Source organism: Macaca thibetana, chromosome 10 (assembly GCF_024542745.1).
Source record: "Macaca thibetana thibetana isolate TM-01 chromosome 10, ASM2454274v1, whole genome shotgun sequence".
NCBI classification, from domain to species: Eukaryota; Metazoa; Chordata; class Mammalia; order Primates; family Cercopithecidae; genus Macaca; species Macaca thibetana.
In genome coordinates, this window is record NC_065587.1 from 7,807,102 (window position 1) to 7,828,604 (window position 21,503).

At 48.6% G+C, this 21,503-nt stretch overlaps 4 protein-coding genes across 8 annotated transcripts in view; 2 read left to right on the forward strand and 2 right to left on the reverse strand.

Annotated features, from left to right (window-relative positions):
• Nucleotides 1-21,503, reverse strand: part of MPPED1 (metallophosphoesterase domain containing 1) — an 822,621-nt gene that overhangs the window by 493,903 nt on the left and 307,215 nt on the right. The gene's annotated exons all lie outside the window — the stretch shown is intronic.
• The window catches only part of TSPO (translocator protein), a 677,237-nt gene that overhangs the window by 143,576 nt on the left and 512,158 nt on the right, over nt 1-21,503 (reverse strand). The gene's annotated exons all lie outside the window — the stretch shown is intronic.
• LOC126963616 (NADH-cytochrome b5 reductase 3) overlaps nt 1-21,503 on the forward strand; it is a 414,164-nt gene that overhangs the window by 645 nt on the left and 392,016 nt on the right. The window lies entirely within an intron of this gene.
• Nucleotides 8,924-21,503, forward strand: part of PACSIN2 (protein kinase C and casein kinase substrate in neurons 2) — a 147,950-nt gene continuing 135,370 nt past the window's right edge. Inside the window, 1 exon segment of the mRNA XM_050805906.1 lies at nt 8,924-9,085. The gene's annotated coding sequence lies outside the window, so the exon portion shown is untranslated.

Sequence of the window (21,503 nt, forward strand, 5' to 3'; positions counted from 1 at the left end):
TTCTTCTGTGGGTGATAATGCCGGTGGGCTGGGTGCTAGCTGGAGCCGAAAGTCAGCTCCCCAGAGACACGTCCGTTCCTGGGAGGCAGAACCCCTTGGCTCCACCCCCGTCGGGGCAGGGAGTGTGGGTGAGAGGGAGCTGCCACGCACCTCAGTGGCTTGCTCTCCTCTTCCACAGACCAGGAGGCGGCTCTGGGTTAGGGCCATGACAGCCCGGGCCAGGAACCAGCATTGGTGGAGCCAGTACTTACTGTGTGCCGTGAGGGGCATGCACACTGAGCGCTTCCTCCATGTGACTGCACTGAGTTCCAGCAGCATCCCATGAAGCAGGGGTGAGCTATCACTCCCTGTCCAGATGAGGACATTGAAGCTGAGAAGTGAGTGGCTTGCCCAAAGCCATGTGGCTTATAAAGGATGTGTGTGTGTGGCAGGGGCGTGGGGGCGGTGGGATTCCAATTCATCTCTTTGTCCCAGGATGTTGGGAGGGGATGTCCTTTAAGCTCTTGGGCACAGGTTTATGGAACAACTTGCTGTTTGTGTATTTTTTTTTGAGATGGAGTTTCACTCTTGTCGCCCAGGCTGGAGTGCAGTGGTGCGATCTCGGCTCACTGCAAACTCTGCCTCCCGAGTAGCTGGGATTATAGGCATGCACCATCATGCCCAGATAATTTCTTGTATTTTTAGTACAGGTGGGGTTTCACCATGTTGGCAAGGCTGGTCTTGAACTCCTGACCTTGTGATCTACCCACCTCAACCTCCCAAAGTGCTGGGATTACAGGCATGAGCCACCGCACTCGGCCTCAAGGCTGGTCTTGAACTCCTGACCTCAAGTGATCTGCCCCCTCCTAGGCCTCCAAAAGTGCTGGGATTACAGGCATGAGCCACTGTGCCTGGCAGGCATTTTATTTTTATTGGTACACAATTTACAATGTATGTATTGGTGTACAGGTTATTTTACAAGTTCAAGTTAATAACATTTATTTGTTATAGGGCTGGGCGCCATGGCTCATGCTTGTAATCTCAGCACCCAGCACTTTTTTTTGTTTGTTTGTTTTTTAAGACAGAGTCTCATTCTGTTGCCCAGGCTGGAGTGCAGTGGCAAGAGCTCAGCTCATTGCAACCTCCATCTCCCAAATTCAAGTGATTCTCCTGCTACAGACTCCTGAGTAGCTGGGATTACAGGCACCCACCACCATGCTTGGCTAATTTTTGTATTTTTAGTAAAGATGGGGTTTCACCATGTCGGTGAGGCTAATCTTGAACTCCTGACATCAGGTGATCCACTTGCCTTGGCCTCCTAAAGTGCTTGTGAGCCACCACACTTGGCCGGTATACATCGTATAATGTATGTATTGATGTACAGGTTATTTTACAATTTCAAGTTATTATTTGTTATAAGGCTGAGCGTTATGGCTCATGCCTGTAATCCCAGCATCCAGCAATTTTTTTTTTTCAGGCAGAGTCTTACTCTGTCACCCAGGCTAGAGTGCAGTGGCATGATCTCAGCTCACTGCAGCCTCCACCTCCTGGGTTTAAGTGATTCTCATTCCTCAGCCTTCCAAGTGGCTGGGACTATAGGCACCCACCACCACACCCAGCTAATTTTTGTTTTTTTTTTTTTTTTTTTTTTTTTTGAGACGGAGTCTCGCTCTGTCGCCCAGGCTGGAGTGCAGTGGCGCGATCTCGGCTCACTGCAAGCTCCGCCTCCCGGGTTCATGCCATTCTCCTGCCTCAGCCTCCTGAGTAGCTGGGACTACAGGCGCCCGCCACCGCGCCCGGCTAATTTTTTGTATTTTTAGTAGAGACGGGGTTTCACCGTGGTCTCGATCTCCTGACCTTGTGATCCGCCCGCCTCGGCCTCCCGAAGTGCTGGGATTACAGGCGTGAGCCACCGCGCCCGGCCTAATTTTTGTATTTTTAGTACAGATGCAGTTTTGCCATATTGTCCAGGCTTGTCTCGAACTCCTGACCTCAAGTGATCTGCCTGCCTTGACCTCCCAGAGTGCTGAGGTTACAGGCATGAGCCACTGCGTTTGGCCAATCTTAGCACTTTCAAAAGCTGATGTGGGGCTGGGCACAGTGGCTCATGCCTGTAATCCCAGCACTTTGGGAGGCCGAGGCGGGTGGATCACGAGGTCAGGAGATCGAGACCATCCTGGCTAACATGGTGAAACCCCGTCTCTACTAAAAAAAAAAAAAAAAAAGAAAAAGAATACAAAAAATTAGCCAGGCGTGCTGGTGGGCGCCTATAGTCCCAGCTACTTGGTAGGCTGAGGCAGGAGAATGGTGTGAACCTGGGAGGCGGAGCTTGCAGTGACCAGAGATTGCGCCACTGCACTCCAGCCTGGGCGACAGAGCAAGACTCCGTCTCAAAAAAAAAAAAAAAAAAAAGCTGATGTGTGAGGATCGCTTAAGACCAGGAGTTCAAGATTAGTCTGGGCAACATAGTGAGACCCCATCTCTGCAAAAAATATTTAAACCATTAGCCAGGTGTGGTGGGACATGCCTGTAGTCCTAGCTATTTGGGAGGCTGAGGCTGCAGTCAAGTATGATCACACCACTGCACTGCAGTCTGCGTGACAAAGCAAGATCCTGTCTCAAAAGAAAAAGGAAAAAAAAAAAAAAAAGAAATAGCATGCAAGGCCCATATGTAATCTTGTACCCACATTTAAAAAGTATAAAAATTCTCAGCACGGTAGTGCCTGTCTGCGGCACTAGCTACTCAGGAGGGCTGAGGTGGGAGGATCACTTGAGCCTAGGAGTTTGAATCCAGCCTGGGCAACATAGCAAGACCTTGTCTCTCTCCAAAAAAAAAAGTATAAAGAAATGGTAAAATTACTTTAAAAATTAGGAATGCAAAAGGTTTATAAAAAAAAATTTAAAAAGAGAAAATATTTGCTATAAAGTTAACCAGCAAGGGCTATGTTACTTTTTTGATGCATTCACATTTTGAGAAGGCTGCAGTATTTTAAAAAGTAGCCTCAGTATCTCATTTTACTTTTTTTTTTTGAGACGAAGTCTCGCTCTGTCGCCCAGGCTGGAGTGCAGTGGCCGGACCTCAGCTCACTGCAAGCTCCGCCTCCCAGGTTTATGCCATTCTCCTGCCTCAGCCACCTCGCCCGGCTAGTTTTTTGTATTTTTTAGTAGAGATGGGGTTTCAACGTGTTAGCCAGGATGGTCTTGATCTCCTGACCTCGTGATCTGCCCGTCTCGGCCTCCCAAAGTGCTGGGATTACAGGCTTGAGCCACCGCACCCGGCCCTCATTTTACTTTATACTAAGGCAATCTGGATTCACAGCAATTGCATCCAATAACTTTTAAAAAATTTAGTTTTACAACTGCAGGATGCCTTTTAATTTATCTAATTAGGAGCTGGCAAAGGGTAAGATGATTGGCTGGATTCAGAATGGAATCTGTTGGCTTCTGGGACCTCCTCATCCTCCTGCATAGCAAGGACTCAAGGAGGGACTATTGCCAGAGTTTCTGTCTTCATCCCAGAGTAGAAAATACTTTAAAATTTATCACAGAAAGTCTGGACATTGTTAGGTTTTCATTCCAAATTTTAAAACAGTTACTTTGAAATTGTTGACACTGGCCCACTTTGGTACAAATGGTAACAGTGTAAACCCAAACCCTCCAAATGAGCTTTTACGCTTAGTAAAATAAGATAGTAGTAGCACCAATTAAAGAACTTGTAAAAAGTTGAGTGATCCCATGGCCAGGCGCGGTGGCTCACGCCTGTAATCCCAGCACTTTGGGAGGCCAAGGTGGGCGGATCACGAGGTTAGGAGATCGAGACCATCCTGGCTAACACAGTGAAACCCTGTCTCTACTAAAAAAATACAAAAAATGAGCCAGGCATAGTGGTACAGGCCTGTAGTCCCAGCTACTTGGGAGACTGAGGAAGGAGAATGGCGTGAACCCGGGAGGCGGAGCTTGCAGTGAGCCGAGATCGCACCACTGCACTCTAGCCTGGGTGACCAAGTGAGACTCCGTCTCAAAAAAAAAAAAAAAAAAAAAAAAAATGCATGGAGTGATCCCAATTCAGGGCACCTGGGCAGTGCCCACTTGGGAAGCCCTGTTCATATGCTGTTCCATACCTACCTTTGTCTGGGAGCAGGCTTCAGCCGGGCATGACGGGAGTGGAACATTGTACTTGCTGGTACAATTTTACGTGAGCAGACATGTGCAGGCCAGAATGGAACAAAACACAACAAAGCCAGGAAGATTGGGGTAATTGCCTCCTAATCAATGACACATTTACAAGGAATTCAGATCTTTACACATACTGGGCAGGGGAGCAAGTCATTCGGAGGTATTTCCAGAAACGTGTTCCTCCAGCCGCTATAGTTAACGCTCTGATATGGCCAAAATATTAACAATTGGTGCACAGCATGTGTTCTTAGGTTTGTTTTCCGTTTATTTATTTATTTATTTATTTATTTATTGAGACCGGGTCTTGCTCTGTCGCCCAGGCTGGAGTGTAGTGGTGCGATCTTGGCTCACTGCAGCCTCCACCTCCTGGGCTCAAGTGATCCTCCTACCTCAGCCTCCCGAGTACCTGGGACTACAGGTGTGCACCACCCGTCTGTCTAATTTTTTTTTTGAGACCAGAGGTCTCATGATGTTGCCCGGGCTGGTCTCCAACTCTTGAACTCAAGTGATACTCCTGCGTTGGCCTCCCAAAGTACTGGAATTTCAGGCGTGAGCCACCATGCCCAGGCTTTTCTTTCAGACACAGTTAAAAAAAAAAAGAATGAATATACCCTGAAACACTTTCACAAAATTAGGGGCCCTTGAACACGCTGAACAATGATCTGTGCCAGGCCCCATCCTGAATATTGCAGAGTGAACTCACAAATCCTTGCAGATTCCCTAAGCTAACAATCACTAGGTTTTGTGATTATCCCCATTTTACAGTAGGGAAAACCGAGGGCTGGAGTAGTGAAGTCACTTGCCAGGGCCGCAGACCTCTTTGCCGCTCGACTGTCTTACTGCCTTGTTTTCCTGGCTTCTCCTTGTGCCTGCAATGCTCCAGCCAAGTGGAACCCTCCTCTCTTCCTGGACAGGAGGATTTATTGCCTCCTGATCTTTGCTCTCTGTAATCTTCCACTCATCTTGGCTCAGGTAAACAGTACTGTCTTCAATACTACTGCACCCTCTTCTGTTCTAAACTCTATGTCCTTGCCGAATCTTTCCGGGAACATCAGCAGGACCCAGGTCCACCCCAAGCCACCTTCCCTGCCTGGCACGTTCTAAATATTGGAATTATTGAGTGAGTGAATGTCTGTAACAGATTTTGATTTTTTTTCTTAAAACTCATATATCACTGTACAATCCATAAATCACTGTACTTATCACACTGAAATACACATGTCTCTGTATTTTCAGCAGTACAACTATATCTGGTGTTTTAACTTTTTTGAGACTATTATATTCTCTGTGCAAGTATGTTTTAGCCCAGACTGTTTATCCAGGCTGCTTAGTGGGAAATGGTTAATAAAGGACTAAACTAAAGCCGGTCAGTCTCAGTCCCAGGCACTTGGTGGCAATGGTCACATTCTGAGGGAAGGAAGGAGCAGCTGACAAGGCATGGCCACAAGTCCACCGTTCAGACACAGCATTCACAGTCGTGTGCCCGGAACAGCTCTCCATGCTTTGACTCTTTACCATAACCCTGTCACTCTTCCTAATCCCCACGTCACAGAGGGGATGCAGAGGTGCAGAGAGCTGCAGTGACTGGCCCAAGGCCCCTTGGCTAAAAAGGGGTGGAGCCAGGATTGGGCTCCAGGCCTGTTCGAGTATGACTGAAGGAGGAGGCTGGATGGAATGTTGTGAAATGTTTGTGGGGAACAAGGTTGGGGTGCTCACATCTGGCAACGGGGAGCTATCTTTGGAAAAATACCCTGATAAGCTGCCAGGACAGAAGGTATAAGGCCCAAAGAGTTCAGGTAATGATGTCAAGCTGCTGGGTGCAAGACAAGGAAAGGAATGTTGTGTTTGTCTTGAGAAGGAGGAGGAGAGAAAAGAAGAGGGGGAGAATGAAGAAAACCAAAGGCGTGTGAAGTGGCCAGAGTGTGGCATGGCTCACGTGACCAGGTGGTGACTCCTGGGGCCAGGTGGCCAAAAAGGCTCACAAGGCATCCTGTCTTGTTGCTGGGCATTGTCAGGCTTGATGCCTCTCTCCAGCTTCCAGTCTCCAGGAACCCCTGCTAGACTCAGCAGTGCTTGGAGTGCAGGGGGATTTGTGCAACTGGATAAGGGGATGATGGTGAGGCCAGTAGGCCAGTGAGCATGCAGTGTGTGGAAAAGCAGGAGGCCTGATGACAGACACTTGTTCAGAAACCTTGGGAGAGACTGCATACAGCGGCTCATGCCTGTAATCCCAGCACTTTGGGGGGATGACGCAGGAGGACTGCTTGAGTCCAGGAGTTCAAGACCAGCCCAGGCAACATGGCGAGATTCTGTCTCTACAAAAATTTAAAAAATAATTAGCTGGGCATGGTGGTGCACACCAGTAGTTGCCACTACTTGGGAGGCTGAGGCAGGCGGATAGCTTTAGTCTAGGAGGTCAAGGCTGCAGTGAGCCATGATTGTGCCACTGCATTCCAGCCTGTCTCAAACCGAAACAAAAACCCCCAAAAAACTGGGGAGAGGCTCTGTATTTTCTTTTTCTTTCTTTTTTTTTTTTTTCTGAGACAAAGTCTCGCTCTGTCGCCCAGGCTGGAGTGCAGTGGCGCAATCTCCGCTCACTGCAAGCTCTGCCGCCTCCCAGGTTCCCACCATTCTCCTGCCTCAGCCTCCCGAGTAGCTGGGACTACAGGCGCCTGCCATCATGCCCGGCTAATTTTTTTTTTTTTTTTTTTTTTTTTTTTTTTTTTGAGACGGAGTCTCGCTCTGTCGCCCAGGCTGGAGTGCAGTGGCCAGATCTCAGCTCACTGCAAGCTCCGCCTCCCGGGTTCACGCCATTCTCCTGCCTCAGCCTCCCGAGTAGTTGGGACTACAGGCGCCCGCCACCGCGCCCGGCTAGTTTTCTGTATTTTTTAGTAGAGACGGGGTTTCACCGTGTTAGCCAGGATGGTCTCGATCTCCTGACCTCGTGATCCGCCCGTCTCGGCCTCCCAAAGTGCTGGGATTACAGGCTTGAGCCACCGCGCCCGGCCGCCAGTATGGTCTTGATCTCCTGACCTCGTGATCCACCTGCCTTGGCCTCCCAAAGTGCTGGGATTACAGGCATGAGCCACTGCGCCCGGCCGAGGCTCTGTATTTTCATAGGGCATGGAATTGCGATATAAGCTGAATTTACCCAGATATGAAGGTGCTGAGAGCTGATGGCTGAGTTCTATACAAATGGTCCAGAGGTATCGTGGGTGACAAAGAGTCCCTGTTGGCTCAGTCCTGGAGAATGAGGAGAGACTTCTTGGCAATGGCTTGTCCTGGCACTGCATGTTGGTTCTTTTTTTTGAGATGGAGTCTCGCATTGTGGCCAGGGCTGGAGTGCAGTGGCGCGATCTTGGCTCACTGCAACCTCCACCTCTCGGGTTCAAGTGATTCTCCTGCCTCAGCCTCCCGAGTAGCTGGGATTACAGGCGCCTGCCACCACGCCCAGGTAATTTTTTGTATTTTTGGTAGAGATGGGCTTTCACTATGTTGGCCAGGCTGGTGTCAAACTCCTGACCTCGTGATCCGCCCACCTCGGCCTCCCAAAGTGCTGGGATTCCAGGCGTGAGCCACCGCGCCCGGCCAGTTCTTTTATTTCTTTCTTAATTATTGTCATAAGGACAATGCCACAGAGCAATCTAGAAAGTAAACAATCACTAGATTTTTTTGTGGACTCATTTCTCGTCCCTATCTATATGTAGCAGCAATTCTACAGTTTCTACCATTTTGTATCTAGCTTTTCCTTTTACTATTATTTTCTTTTATTTCACTTTTTAGAGAACTGGGTCTTGCTATGCGGCCCAGGTTGGCCTCAAACTCCTAGGCTGAAGTGATCCTCCTGCCTCAGCGTCCCAAGTAGCTGGGATTCCAGGTGCATATCACCATGCCTGGCTGTATCTGGCTTTTTCTTTTAACATTTTAGTTTAAGCATTTTCCCATATTGCTACACAGTCATCATTATTATTCTCAAGGGTTGGGCTGACCTGGGTTTCTAATCCTGTCTCTGCCATTTACTTTCTTTACTCCACATCACCCCCAGCAAGTTACCTGGCTAACCCCTCACCTGGGGGTCCTCTCACCATCCTCTCCGCCTGGATGACATGAAGCAGTGCTTGGACAGCGCTTAGGACAGTGCTCAGGACGTGCTCTCCATTTTCCTTCAGGAGTATCTCCCTCTGCAGAACGGGGCTAATACCCTATCATGCAAGGTGATTGTGAGAATTGGAAAGAATGCGTGTACTTTGCCTGGTGCCTTGTCATCCAAATGTATTTTATTAGAGAGAGCAGCAACATCCGCCCTCCCACCCCCCACCTTTTAAGCGGGTCCACGTGGAATGACGCTTATGGCGCAAGTCGGAGGAGCTCCTAATGACATTAGCTTCTCTGAGTCCCTTGGGAGAGGAAACTTTATGATAGACTGTAGGATTACGTTTCCTGAACTTCCGGTCAGGTGCGGCGCTGCCCTGCCGCGCCCTCCACCTCTGGGTGCCGATGAAACCGCAAAACTCCGGCCCTGGGAAGCCAGTCCCAGGGACCACCACCGGCAAACTGCTTTGGGAGAGTAACCTGCGCCAACCTCGCAGTCCATTAAATAGGCACCCCTTTGATTGACAGGAGAAGTCACCAATACGCGTCCTGGGGCGTTCCCTCGTGCTCACAGGGGTTGAGCCGCCGCTCTACTCAGTTGGCCCAATCGGGGGCGCCGGGGAGGCTGTGGGGCGGGGCTCTGTGTCCGGCAGCCAATGGGCAGAGCCCAGAAGGAGAGGCGAGGGCGGTGCGGTCGCGGCTGGCGGCAGAAGCGGTCGCGGGGGGTCTGGGCAGGGCTGGGCAGCGCTGCCGGAGCAACAGCGGGAGCGGGAGCCGGGACGGAGCCGGGGCTGGAGACGCCGTCGCAGCCTGAGCGGAGTGTGTGGCGGATTGGGAGGTGAGTGGCCGCCGAGGTGAGGGGTCGCTGCGACGGTTGGGGCGCCGCGGGCGGGACGCGGGGGCGCTGGTCGGCGGCCGGGCCCGCGCCCTTTTAGGGCCGCCGCGCCGAGCTCCGCGCCCTGAGGGAAGCGGGTCGGGCCGCGCGGAACTTCCTGTCTCCGTGGGAGGGGGCGAGTGCTCGGGGCCCCGGGGGCGCACGGAGAAGACATCTTGGGGAGGACGAGGGCGAGTGGGGTCGGCTCCGGGAAGGGGCGGGGGCCCATGGGGGCGGCGCTGTGGGAGCAGGGTAGTTTTCCGGGGTCCGGGGCCTGCCGAAGAGAGAAGTGCAGGAGCAGGCCGTCGGGGGTTAAGGGCTGCTAATGGAGTGGGGGAGGTGTAGACAGCTGCAGAAGGCGCTAGGGCGACTTTTGGAGGGACGCGATTTGGGAGGAAGCTGGGAATCCGAGGCGTGCAGAGGTTAGGCGAGGCTGCCGGAGCGGCGCTGGAGGGGAGGCGTGGCTGGGACGCTCCGGTGAGAGGGCAGGGCTTGGTCCTGGGGTGGCCTTGGGGGCGACGCAGGACACACGCGGATGCGCTGATTTGGGGCGCTTTGATGAGCTGCCTCCATTTCCTTCCTTCCCACCCTCCCCGTCCCGGCTCTGTGTGTGTGTGTGTGTCTGGGGAGGGCGGGGGGAGCAAAGCCCTTACCGCAGCTCGTCCTAGGGCTGGGGCCAAGCAGGAGAGGCTGGGGAGGTTTGCCCTTGTGACCCTCGTCGGAGTTTCCCCAGACTCACTGAATCAGAAATCCGAACTCCCTAACTCCTCTAGGGGCTTTTAAGCCTGACCAGGCATCCTGAGAGGTCCGCGATTGGAGAGGTAGTGACTGCTGCTCCTGTTGAATTTCATTGATTCAACGGGTTTCGACTCCATCAGAGAAAGTCGATTTTCTTTTCAGAAGGAGTTGGTTGGTCAGAGGAGCAAGCTGTGCTATTGCCTTGGGGCCCACACGGCTGCAGCTTTGAGGCTTAACAGGACCTGGGGATGCCACTCTCAGCTTGGGTGGCTGAGGGAAGGTGGCCTTTGACTGGGTGCGTGCACCATTCCTAGATCCTGTCTTCTCGTTTTACCCCTGCCTGTCCCGTGTTTTTGTGGTTAAGGGAGTAGGCTGCTCAGAGTCTCCAGGGCTACTTGGTACACTGTTCACCAAATACTGCCTTGCTGTCTTGATGAAAAGCAAGAGACCAGCTCAAAGAGTTTGAACCTCAGCTGCAGACGGTGAGCTCACACCTTCTTCCTTCCCTCCTTTTCAGTGCCTCCCTCTGCAGTTATTCCCATGTGCTGAAGTTCTGCTTTAACCCTCCTGGGATTGCCAGGTTGGAGCCCAGGGCAAGGGAGCTGACCAGGTGGGCAGTGTTGAATGCCAGCCCTCCTGTTCTTGCCCAAGATGTTGTCATTCCGCTTGATTCATGAGCCGGCCTGCATGCAGCCTCCTCGTAGAGACATTGAAGCTGTGCCAGTGCAGCTTGGATCTCTCTTGATTCACCTGGAAAACTTTCACTTGTGTGGACCTAAACTTAATTCTAGAGTTTGGCAGCCTCCTTGGTGAGGTTATGCTAGTTGAGATATGAAGCCACTACATCAAAAACATTTCTGTGGTGTGTGGTGTGTTTTTTTTTGACAATAGTCTTAAAGCTTTAAGGAAAGTGGCCATTAGGCTGATGATATTTATTACTTGGGAAAGTAACATGACACAGAGAAGTAGATGGGTGATTAGGTCTGCACTCTATCCACTTTTTGGGAGAAGAATAACAACTCGTTTGAATGGAAATGGTATCCTTAGCTCGTGCTGCTTTGGGACTTGGAACTTTATTACTTTTAATCTCAAATGTATATGAAGTTGTGATGTGATATTTAAATAAGCTAGGCTGGGTGGGGTGGCTCACGCCTGGGATCCCAGCACTTTGGAAGGCCAAGGCGGGCAGATCACCTGAGGTCAGAACTTAAGAGACCAGCCTGGCCAACCTGGTGAAACCCCGTCTTTACTAAAGATACAAAAATTAAGGCTGGGCGTGGTGCCTCACGCCTGTAATCCCAGCACTTTGGGAGGGCCGGGGTGGGCGGATCACCTGAGGTCAGGAGTTCGAGACCAGCCTGACCAACATGGAGAAACCCCATGTCTACTAAAAATACAAAATTAGCCGGGCGTGGTGGTGCTCACATGTGTAATCCCAGCTACTCAGGAGGCTGAGGAAGGAGAATTGCTTGAAACCAGGAGGCAGAGGTTGCGGTGAGCCGAGATCGGGCTGTTGCACTCCAGCCTAGGCAACAAGAGCAAAACTCCGTCTCAAAAAAAAAAAAAAAATTAATCTGGCGTGGTGGTGCACATGTGTAATCTCAGCTACTTGGGAGGCTGTGGCATGATAATTGCTTGAACCCGGGAGATGGAAGTTGCAGTGAGCTGAGATCATGCCACTGCACTCTAGCCTGGGTGACAGAGACTCTGTCTAAAAATAAATAATCTAAAAGTATGCATATATTAAAAAAAAAATCTGGGTTTCCAACATAGCATTCTGCAGGGAGATAACATTGACTTTTCCCTAATCCTGGGTACCCATCCACATCTCTGATGGCCAGGCATTTCTGGAGTGGGAGCAGAAGGGCATTTGTCCTTGCTTTTTTTTTTTTTTCTATTTTTTGAGACAGAGTCTCCGCCTCCCGGGTTCATACGATTCCTCTGCCTCAGCCTCCTCAGTAGCTGGGATTACAGGTGCCTGCCACCTTGCCTGGCTAGTTTTTGTATTTTTAATAGAGATGGGGTTTCACCATGTTGGCCAGGCTGATCTGGAACTCCTGACCTCAAGTGATCTGCCCACCTTGGCCTCGCGCAAATGTCCTTGCCTTTTGTTTCTTTATACCTTGAAAGTCCGTGCTGTGTTAAGGGCGCCATGCTCTGGCTTCCTGATTCTGAAGGGGTTATCAGTGGATGATTCCGGATGTTGTGGAATGTCAAACAGATCGAAAGGTTTCTTTAATAATAGTGATGGCACCTTATGTTTAGAGTTTGCAGTGGCATTTACCAGATGCTCTCTGACCACCTTCATCAGGCCCAGCTGACTCGGGCCTGCTTTATCTGCCATCAGATTATAATGGCAGCTTTGTGGAGGCCACCCTGCAGATTATGCGATTAATGACCACATTCATGTGAGCGATAGTGCTGGCTTAGTTTTTTTCCAGTTAGGTTGTTTGGAATGGTAGTTGCATACCTGAGGGCAGTGCAGCAATGCCTTAGTTACGAAGTCAGTTTGCATTCCACAGGTAGAGTCTTTCCTTATGGCCAGGGCACTGATCCCTCACATACCAGAAAGTATCATTCGTCCTTGCCCCAGATAGACTCCAGATGCGTCCCAGTGGTGGTTCTTGGGTTAGTTTTGTAGGAATTTCTGCAGAATTTTAGTATTCAGATAAGTATGCTCTGTCTGTGGACTGGAGACAGGCTTCAAAGAATTCTCAAATTATTCTGCACAATGCATCATTTTTTGGTATCTCTGCAGTTCCAAGGGTAACTACTTGAGGGATAGTGGCCACCAAAGAGCACAAGTTTTGACATTTTGATGAAAAACACACATAAAACAATTAAAAACCATCTTTCCTTAAGTTATCTATTGAATTATGTTTATTCCCATAATTGCATGTTCATCTGTTTGCTTAATAAAACTTAAAGCATCATAGAGTCTTTCTTGTTTCCTAGAATAAGGTCTTTTTTCTTTTCTTTTTTTTTTTTTTTTGAGATGGAGACTTGCTTTGTCACCCAGGCTAGAGTGCAGTGGCCTGATCTCGGCTCACTGCAAGCTCCACCTCCTGGGTTCACGCCATTCTCCTGCCTCAGCCTCCCAGGTAGCTGGAACTACAGGCGCCCGCCACCATGCGTGGCTAATTTCTTGTATTTTTAGTAGAGATGGGGTTTCACCGTGTTAGCCAAGATGGTCTCGATCTCCTGACCTTTGTAATCCACCCGCCTCGGCCTCCTAGAGTGCTGGGATTACAGGCGTGAGCCACCGCGTCTGGCGGGTCTTTTTAATTTTCAATTAGGGAAAAAAAAAAAAAAGAAATATATATATATATATATATATATGTATTTTTAAATAGAGATGGGATTTTTGCCATCTTTGCCAGGCTGGTCTCAAACCCCTGGCCTCAAGTGCTCCTCCCATCTCGGGTTCCCAGAGTGCTGGGATTACAGGTGTGAGCCACCACACCCGGCGTATTTTCAATCCTTAAAAAATCATTTACATGTTTCTTGACTTCAGGCACTGAACTAGACAGAAATGAGAATATAGAAATAATAAAATGGGGCTGGGCGCAGTTCTCACGCCTGTAATCCCAGTACTGTGGGAGGCTGAGGCGGGAGGATCACTTGAGGTCAGGAGTTCGAGACCAGCTTGGCCAATATGGTGAAACCCCGTCTCTGCTAAAAATACAAAAATAGTCGGGCACGGTGGCAGGCGCCTATAATCCTAGCTACTCAGGAGGCTGAGGCAGGAGAATCACTAGAACCCAGGAGGCAGAGGCTGCAGCGAGCCGAGATTGCGCCACTGCACTCCAGCCTGGAAGGCAGAGTAAGACTCTGTCTCAAAAAAAAAGAAAAAGAAAAAGAAAAGAAATAATAAAATGATGTTTCAGTTATCAAAGATCTCTCAAGAAGCCTTAAAAACGATACATAAGGCTAGAGATTTTGCTGTACCTTTGGAAAGTGCATGTGTGGTGGTTTATAGAATGTTTTCTGTGGCCAGATAAAATTTATATGATTATTTTTCCTCCCAAGAATATGGGATAACAGAGGAGGAGGAGCATGGATGGAGACTAGGAGCCTTGGGGTCTTGTCCAGCCTTTTCCTGACTAACCCTGAGGTCTGGGACAATCAACACAGAACTCCGGGTGTCAGTTTTCACATTTGTAAATGGAAGAACTTAGAGGACCTTCACCTTTTGCAAATCTGATAGCAACTGTGACCCCTTCCCATGAAGGGGGACAGCTTCATAGGCCTGAACCCAGATTAAGAACTGAATCATTCCATCGCTAAGCTCCCTCTCACCTGTGATATTCTGTAATCCTCTTTTCTGGGTCATCTTTGAGCTAATAATAATGCTGACTTGGATTTGTAGAAGGTGCACTTTCCAAAGCACTTCCACCTCTCATCTTTGGTCCTCAAGACATTTCGGAGTGGTATGGGTGGCAATAGATATTCCTTCCTGTGATGAAGCAAGTGGGCCAGGCTTGGTCAGCACGTTGATGGAGCACACAGCCAGAGGCCGTCCTGGGACCAGAACTGGGGCTCCTGGTTGCCATCCTGGGGCTTTTCCATTAGGCTTTGCTTCCTTGGTGGTTGTCATTATGAGTTATATTTGGCAATTCAAATATCCCAGAATGTGTCACTCACAGAGGAAACTATTTGTTCATCTGCCGAAAGGACTGTTTTGCTCTCTGAGTTTGGATCGCTAAACACCTTTCTGTATGTGAAAAGGCTACTCATTTGTTTTTGTTATTTTTTCTTGCCACATTTTTCATAGGGACAGTTTGTAGGGCTTGAGTGTTTTGAGCAGACTTATTTAATGCTTATTGATGAAAGAGTACATTAAAATGACTACTTCTCAGTTGCTTAGCACTTGAGATAGTTGTGAAATAAATGTTAAGTAAAAATTCCAAATGTCTGACTTGTCCTATCCAAATATGTCCTCACAGATGAGGTGCTTTCTGCAGTCTAGGAGGCTCCTCCCTGGGCCCAGAGCCGCTGGGTGGGTTTGAAAGTTGGGTGTGGATTGTGCCAGTGGCCAGGACTGTCCAACAGTGGCTTCTTGTGGCCTTCTGGCCAGACTCCTAACATTTTATGGACTAATTTTTTCGGTTTATTGAAAGAGTACACATTCTCAGCTATATAAAGAGCTCACATATGTAAAAGAACACTGAACTTAGGCCGGGTGTGGTGACTCATGCCTATAATTCCAGCACTTTGGGAGGCCGAGGTGGGTGGATCACGAGGTCAGGAGTTTGAGACCAGCCTGGCCAATATGATGAAACCCCATCTCTACTAAAAATACGAAAACTAGCTGGTCGTGGTGGCGGGTGCCTGTAGTCCCAGCTACTGGGGAGGCTGAGGCAGGAGAATGGCTTGAATCCAGGAGGCGGAGGTTGCAGTCAGCCAAGATTGTGCCGCTGCACTCCAGCCTGGGCGACAGAGCGAGACTCCGTCTCAAAAAAAAAAAGAAGACCACTGAACTTTAGAGCCTCACAGGTATTAGGTGGCTTATTTCTGATGAAAATAATCATAATAAAGATGTTTTTTATTTTTATTTTTTAAAATAATACTTCTGGTCTATTTCTGAAAGATGTTTTGAATACTCAGACGTGGGAGCTGATAGTACTGCACACAGTAGACGTCACTCAGTGTGGAGTGTGTGTGGAGAATCCACCTGTCTTCCTGTTATGTCACGTGTGATGTGACTATTGATAGAGTTGCAGCCAGCTGGGGCACGCCATTAAGCTGCCCATGGAAGTACCTCTTTTTATTTTCATTTCACTCCCTGGACTGAGAGTGTTTGGAGGATATCTCAGTGGCTCCTGTGGAGGGAGCATCTGTGGGTGGAAGGCAGCGGGCAAGGTGAGTCAGAGGGAGTGGTCCTGGCCACTGCATGTCTGGTGCCCCGGCTCTGCCTGCAGCTCTGGAATCTGGAGATAAAGATGGTGGCTGCTCTGTAAAGGCAGCTCAGTATAGGCAGCAGGCCTGGAAACTCTCTCTATTCATTGTGGCAGTACCAGATAGGAGTGTGTACAAAGTACTGCATGACAGGAGGGCGGGTCTCACTGTCCTCAGGACACTGCAGAGAGCTGACCTTCAGGGAGGTGACTTGGGAGGGATTGTGCCAGAGCCACAGGTGCTGTCCAGGTGGGGCCAGTGGGAAGGACCGTTCTGGGCAGAGCTGCAGAGCTCTGAAGAACAAGCAGTGGCTGAGAGAGAGGGCTCACACCTGTAATCCCAACACTTTGGGAAGCTGAGGTGGGTGGATCACTCGAGGCCAGGAGTTTAAGACCAGCCTGGCCAACATAGCAAAACCCTGTCTCTACTAAAAGTACAAAAATTAGCTGGGTGTGGTGGTTTGTGACTGTGATCCCAGGTACTTGGGAGGCTGAGGCCGGAGAATTGCTTGAACCTGGGAAGCAGAGATTGCAGTGAGCCAAGATAGTGCCACTGCATTCCAGCCTGGGCGACAGGCGAGATTGTCTCAAAAAAAAAAAAAAAAAAAAAAAAAAAAAAAAGGACAAGGGGTGTGTGTAAGAGGGTGGGGGCAGGGAAGGCTTCAGGTTGTGACCTGCCTTATATTCTCCTGGAGGACAGTTCACTGGGGAGCAGTTTCTGGGTATTTAAAATACCGGGATGAAGATCTTCAGAGAAGCAAGATGTCAGTTGAGAAGTCAGGGATGCAGATGGGGCAGGGGTAATTCAGGTTACTCAATTTCACAAAGGTCACCTCTGTCCCTGGGAGTCTCAAGGATTGCCATCTGTGTTCCTAGGAAGCAGTGGCTCCACTCCAATGAGAGGGACTTTTCGAGTGGGAATGGCCTCAGCCTTGACTCATTCTCTGAAACTGCATTTATGTGTTTGGTTGGGAATGCAGTAACTGTGTGGGTTCTGCTTCTCTCTCTTTTTTTTTTTTTAATTTTGAGGCAGAGTTTTGCTCTTGTCGCCCAGGCTGGAGTGCAGTGGTACGATCTCGGCTCACTGCAACCTCTGCCTCCCGGATTCCAGCGATTCTCCTGCCTCAGCCTCCCAGGTAGCTGGGATTATAGGCATGCACCATTATGCCCAGCTAATTTTTGTATTTTTTGCAGAGATGGGGTTTTACCATGTTGGCCAGGCTGGTCTCAAACTCGTGACCTCAAATGGCCCGCCTGCCTTGGCCTCCCAAAGTGCTGGGATTTCGGGCATGAGCCACCGTGCCTGGCTGTTTCTCTTTCCATATGGTTTATGCTTACAGATCCTTGAGGTTAGTATGTCACTTTCACTGTTAGTTCCTGCAGAAGAAAGGTAATTTTGCAATAAGGTATTTGAGGTTAAGAACATGGTTTTGGAGTCATACAGCCCTTGGGTGTGGGTTCGAGCTCCATCACTAGGTGACTGTGTGGCTTTTGGCCAAATGCTTCAACGTCTCCAAAACTCGAGTGTCCTAGTCAGTTGGGGCTGCTGTAATAAAGATGCAGTGGCTTGTCAACAGCAGAAATTTCTTCCTTATGGTTCAGCAGGCTGCAAGTCTGAGATCAGGGTACAGCATGGTTGGGTTCTGAGGAGGGTCCTTTTTCATGTTGCAGATTGCTGACTTCTTATAGCCTCACATGGCAGAAAGAAGGCGAGAGAGCTCTCGGTACTTTCTATAAAGGCACAAGTGGCTGGGTGCGGTGGCTCATGCCTGTAATCCCAACACTTTTGGAGGGTGAGGCAGGAGGATCACTTGATGCCAGGAGTTCATGGCCAGCCTGGGTAACATAGTGAGACCCTATCTCGACAAAAACTAGAGAAAAAAAGTTGTAAGAACACTAGTCCCATTCACGAGGGCCCTGCCTAATTAGCTTTCAAAGGCCCTACTTCCTAATGCCATCCAACTGAGGGGCAGAATTTCAACATACGAATTTTGGGAGGATCCATACATGCAGTCAGTCCTTTGCGCCAGGATACTGAGCGCCCTGCCTCATAGGATTTTGGCGGGGCAGCATGAGGTGATGGACCCCAGGAGCCCAGCATGTGTACCTGGTCACAGTGCTTCTGCAGTCACTCTGTCACTCAAGTGAATTTGCCAGCAAACTATACCTTTAAAATGCTCCAAGTGATTTTATCCAGTTCTATTTAAAAATCCTTCCAAAACTTTTTGGACCTTTCCTTGGTGACTCGGGGTCACGGGTGTGTGCGTGGGTAATTGGTGTGGGTGAAGCCTCCTGCCCTGCATGGACTCCCCTCGTATCCTGGCACTTACAGGGCCTGTCTTCTTTCTTCTCACCACCTTGCTGTTGTAAGCTGCTGTTGGCACCTGGCACGTTCGTTGGGGTGAGGGCCTGGTGATGGTCATATCCTCCCTGGGTTTTGAGGGCAGCCCTGCCATGCAGAGGCCTTGCTCTCTTCTGGGTTGGTGATTCTCTGGGATGGTTCTAGAAAGCCTGACCCTGGGATCAATGGATGTTGCTTGACTACACTACAGGTAGTGACTCAGGACTGGAAGGGAGTACTGGTGATGATAGCTTATCCCTAGGTGATGAGAAATAGGACTTAGAAAGCAAATGATAAAGCTGTGAGCACTGCTCACCTATGTGAAATTGTGTGAAGATAACATGCAGCAGTGATAGTTAAGGTTTTAGAATTATGGGAAGTTTTTCCTTGTTTTCCAAACTGTACCATTGCCCTTTTACTTTTAGATTAATGTTTAAGTAATAACTTTGTAATTTAAAAAAGTATAAATAAAAAGAGCTTGGTTGTCTAGGCATTTGCATTTTACCAATAAGCTTTCCATAGCTCTCCTTTTGTTTTCAGAACAGCCTTGTTGTTTTGGTTCCCTATTCATTGTTCAGAGGGGAAAGAGAGGTAGAGCTGAAGGGGTCAGTGGTTTTGCCTGAGGCCACCAGCCAAGACCCCATATGGGCCTCTGAGCCCAAGCCCAGAGCTTCCTGGGAGGCCTGTGATGAGGCCTCTGCCTGGACCTGCAGGGTGGTCTTTAGATAGGATCAACTGTGGCTAGTATTTTGAAGTTTAAATGAAATCTTCTTATTGTAAAGTGATACCCACACCGTACTTTGTGAACATTTTCATATTTTAAACTGCATTTGTCTTTCATTATATTAAATTATGTTGTCGCCAACTGAGCGTGCCAAGATCGTGAATTGTGGTCTTCAGAGGAACCACAGAGCAGGCAGTGCTCCCCGTACAGACCTCCAAGCCTACTATTAGTGGGTTTTGTAGCTGTCTGATTGGCTGGAACTGGCTGCCTGCTCACCACTTAGCTCGCACGTGGTGATGCTTTAATTAAGCAATTGCGACCTTTGCTCCTGCAAATGTGTCATCAGATAAGGAGTCTGGGCATGTACCACCAAGGAGGATATGCGTGGAGGGTGTAGAGTCAGTGGTGAGGGGCTGTCTGCACAGGCCCCCGTGTTCTTAAGTTTTCTGAGGGACCATTCAAGAAGCTTTACATTCCTGCCCATTTAATTCTTGCAATAAGATGGTGTTCTCTCCACTTGGCGCATCAGTAAACCTAAGCTCAGAGAGATTAAGTGGCCTTCAGAGGGTCACCATCAGAGCTGGTGCTCTGCCTACTGAAGCCCACACTCATTTCACCTCCTCTGTCTGGCTGGAATAAGTAAGTTGTGAATCGCTCTCAGATGTGAACATCTTTAAAAGATAATCTTTCTCCCCCACCTTTGTGAAACATAGACGTGAGGCAGATTATGTGTGTCTTTTGCTTAAGATGGGATTTATGTCTGTAACTAACTTGGTTAAGATAATCTGGAAGTTTACAGCCATTTACACAGCAGGGAGATAAGGGCAGAAAAGGGAGAGCTGCTGGTGTGCGGTCAAGGCCGTGGGTGACTCGCTGGTGCACCCACACCATAATGCATCCCATGTGGGACAGGAGGAAGATTCCAGAGGCCCTGGCTTAGGAGTGCCTCACCTTTGGCAGATGCATTCTAAAAGGCATCTTATGCTGTTAAAGAGCAGGTAGACAAGGGAAAAGAAATTGCGTTTCTTCAGAGTGCTGCACTTTGTAAAATTGTGAAAGGTCTTCACATTTTGTCAACATTGTGATATCACATAAGAGCATTTGCTCAGGTATATTAGAGCAGATATTTGTGTGTTTTTTTTTTTTTAAGTCAGATTTTCACTCTGTCGCCCAGGCTGGAGTGCAGTGGCACGATCTTGGCTCACTGCAGGCTCCACCTCCTGGAGTCATGCCATTCTCCTGCCTCAGCCTCCCAAGTAGCTGGGACTACAGGCGCCCGCCACCACGCCAGACAAATTTTTTGTATTTTTAGTAGAGACGGGGTTTCACCGTGTTGGCCAGGATGGTCTCCATCTCCTGACCTCGTGATCTGCCTGCCTCGGCCTCCCGAAGTGCTGGGATTACAAGCGTGAGCCACCGTGCCCGGCCGATATTTGTTTTTATGCTTGGGATAGTCATCACTTTTGTGTGAATGACTTCTTTTTTGCTTTCTTTAAATCTTTTAAAAATTGAAGGTTCAACATAGAAAACAATGTTCTAAATAAGAAACTCTCTTTGTAGTTTACCTTCCACACACGAAGCGGTTTTTATGTATCTTGATCAAGTAACCTATTCCCTGCCAACTTTGTACCAAGCTTCAGAAGAGGCAAGAGAGGTATGTTGTCACTGTCCTTCCTCAAGGCAACGCTTTGAGGTTGTTAGTTTGAACATGAGGAAGCTGTAGGTAGTGAGATGGGTGCCTAGTTGAAGGCCTTCCAGTTTGTAGATGGGAGAGATCTGAAGCTTGAACTGACCTCACTGTTTTCTTTTCAGTAACTGACGTTGTTATGATTGTATTATTCAGATTCACTTAAATATTTTCTCAAGTATTTTCCATGTTTTACCATCATCTTCAAAAAGATGATTAATGGTTATATTATCCTGTTGATATAATGAGATTAAAACATTCCTTAGTGCTGGACATTTTAGGTTATTTCCACTTTTTTGCTAAGGTAGATGAATTTGCAGTTTATAGTTTCATCCATGTAGTTATTGGTTCCTGGGGATAAATCCCCAGGAATAGAAATCTTGTATTAAAGGGTATGAACACATTAAGAGTGTTTTTGAAAGCCTGTCTTGCTGCTTGTAAGTTTATTTTTCTGATTTTTTGGGTGAAAAAATGGAGATTCTTTCTACAGCGCTTGCCTTGGCCTTTAGAACTTCCAAGTATCTGTGAGATAAGAAAGTTCTGTGAGGGTTTCTTAAATGAGTCACATTTCCTTCCTAAGTTTCTGGATATCATTTTAGTTGAATTGGTTGCTTTACTTTGATGAGCAAGGAACGATGTTTTAGAAAATCCTTACTACTTGATTATTAATCCCTAGAGCTAACGTTCCACATTCCCAAGGTGGTGAGTGCTTATGGTCGCCTTCCTCCATCAGCGCAGCCAGCGTGGTAGGTATCTCACAGACCTTCTCTAGCTTGCTTTTCCTCACTTGGGGGATGCATATTGGAAAGACTGCAGGGTTCTTCTGGCAGGCAGCCTGGGGGTCTTGTGGGCCTTTGGAGTTATCTCTAGCTTCTAGATGCTGCTGTCATGGGTGTTCCTGGCTCTGTTCATCTCCAGAGACAAGCATCTCAAAGGCAACATGGGAAGTTTATAGCACTGGTGCTTGCTCGCCTTGTTTGCTTGTTTGTTTTTCT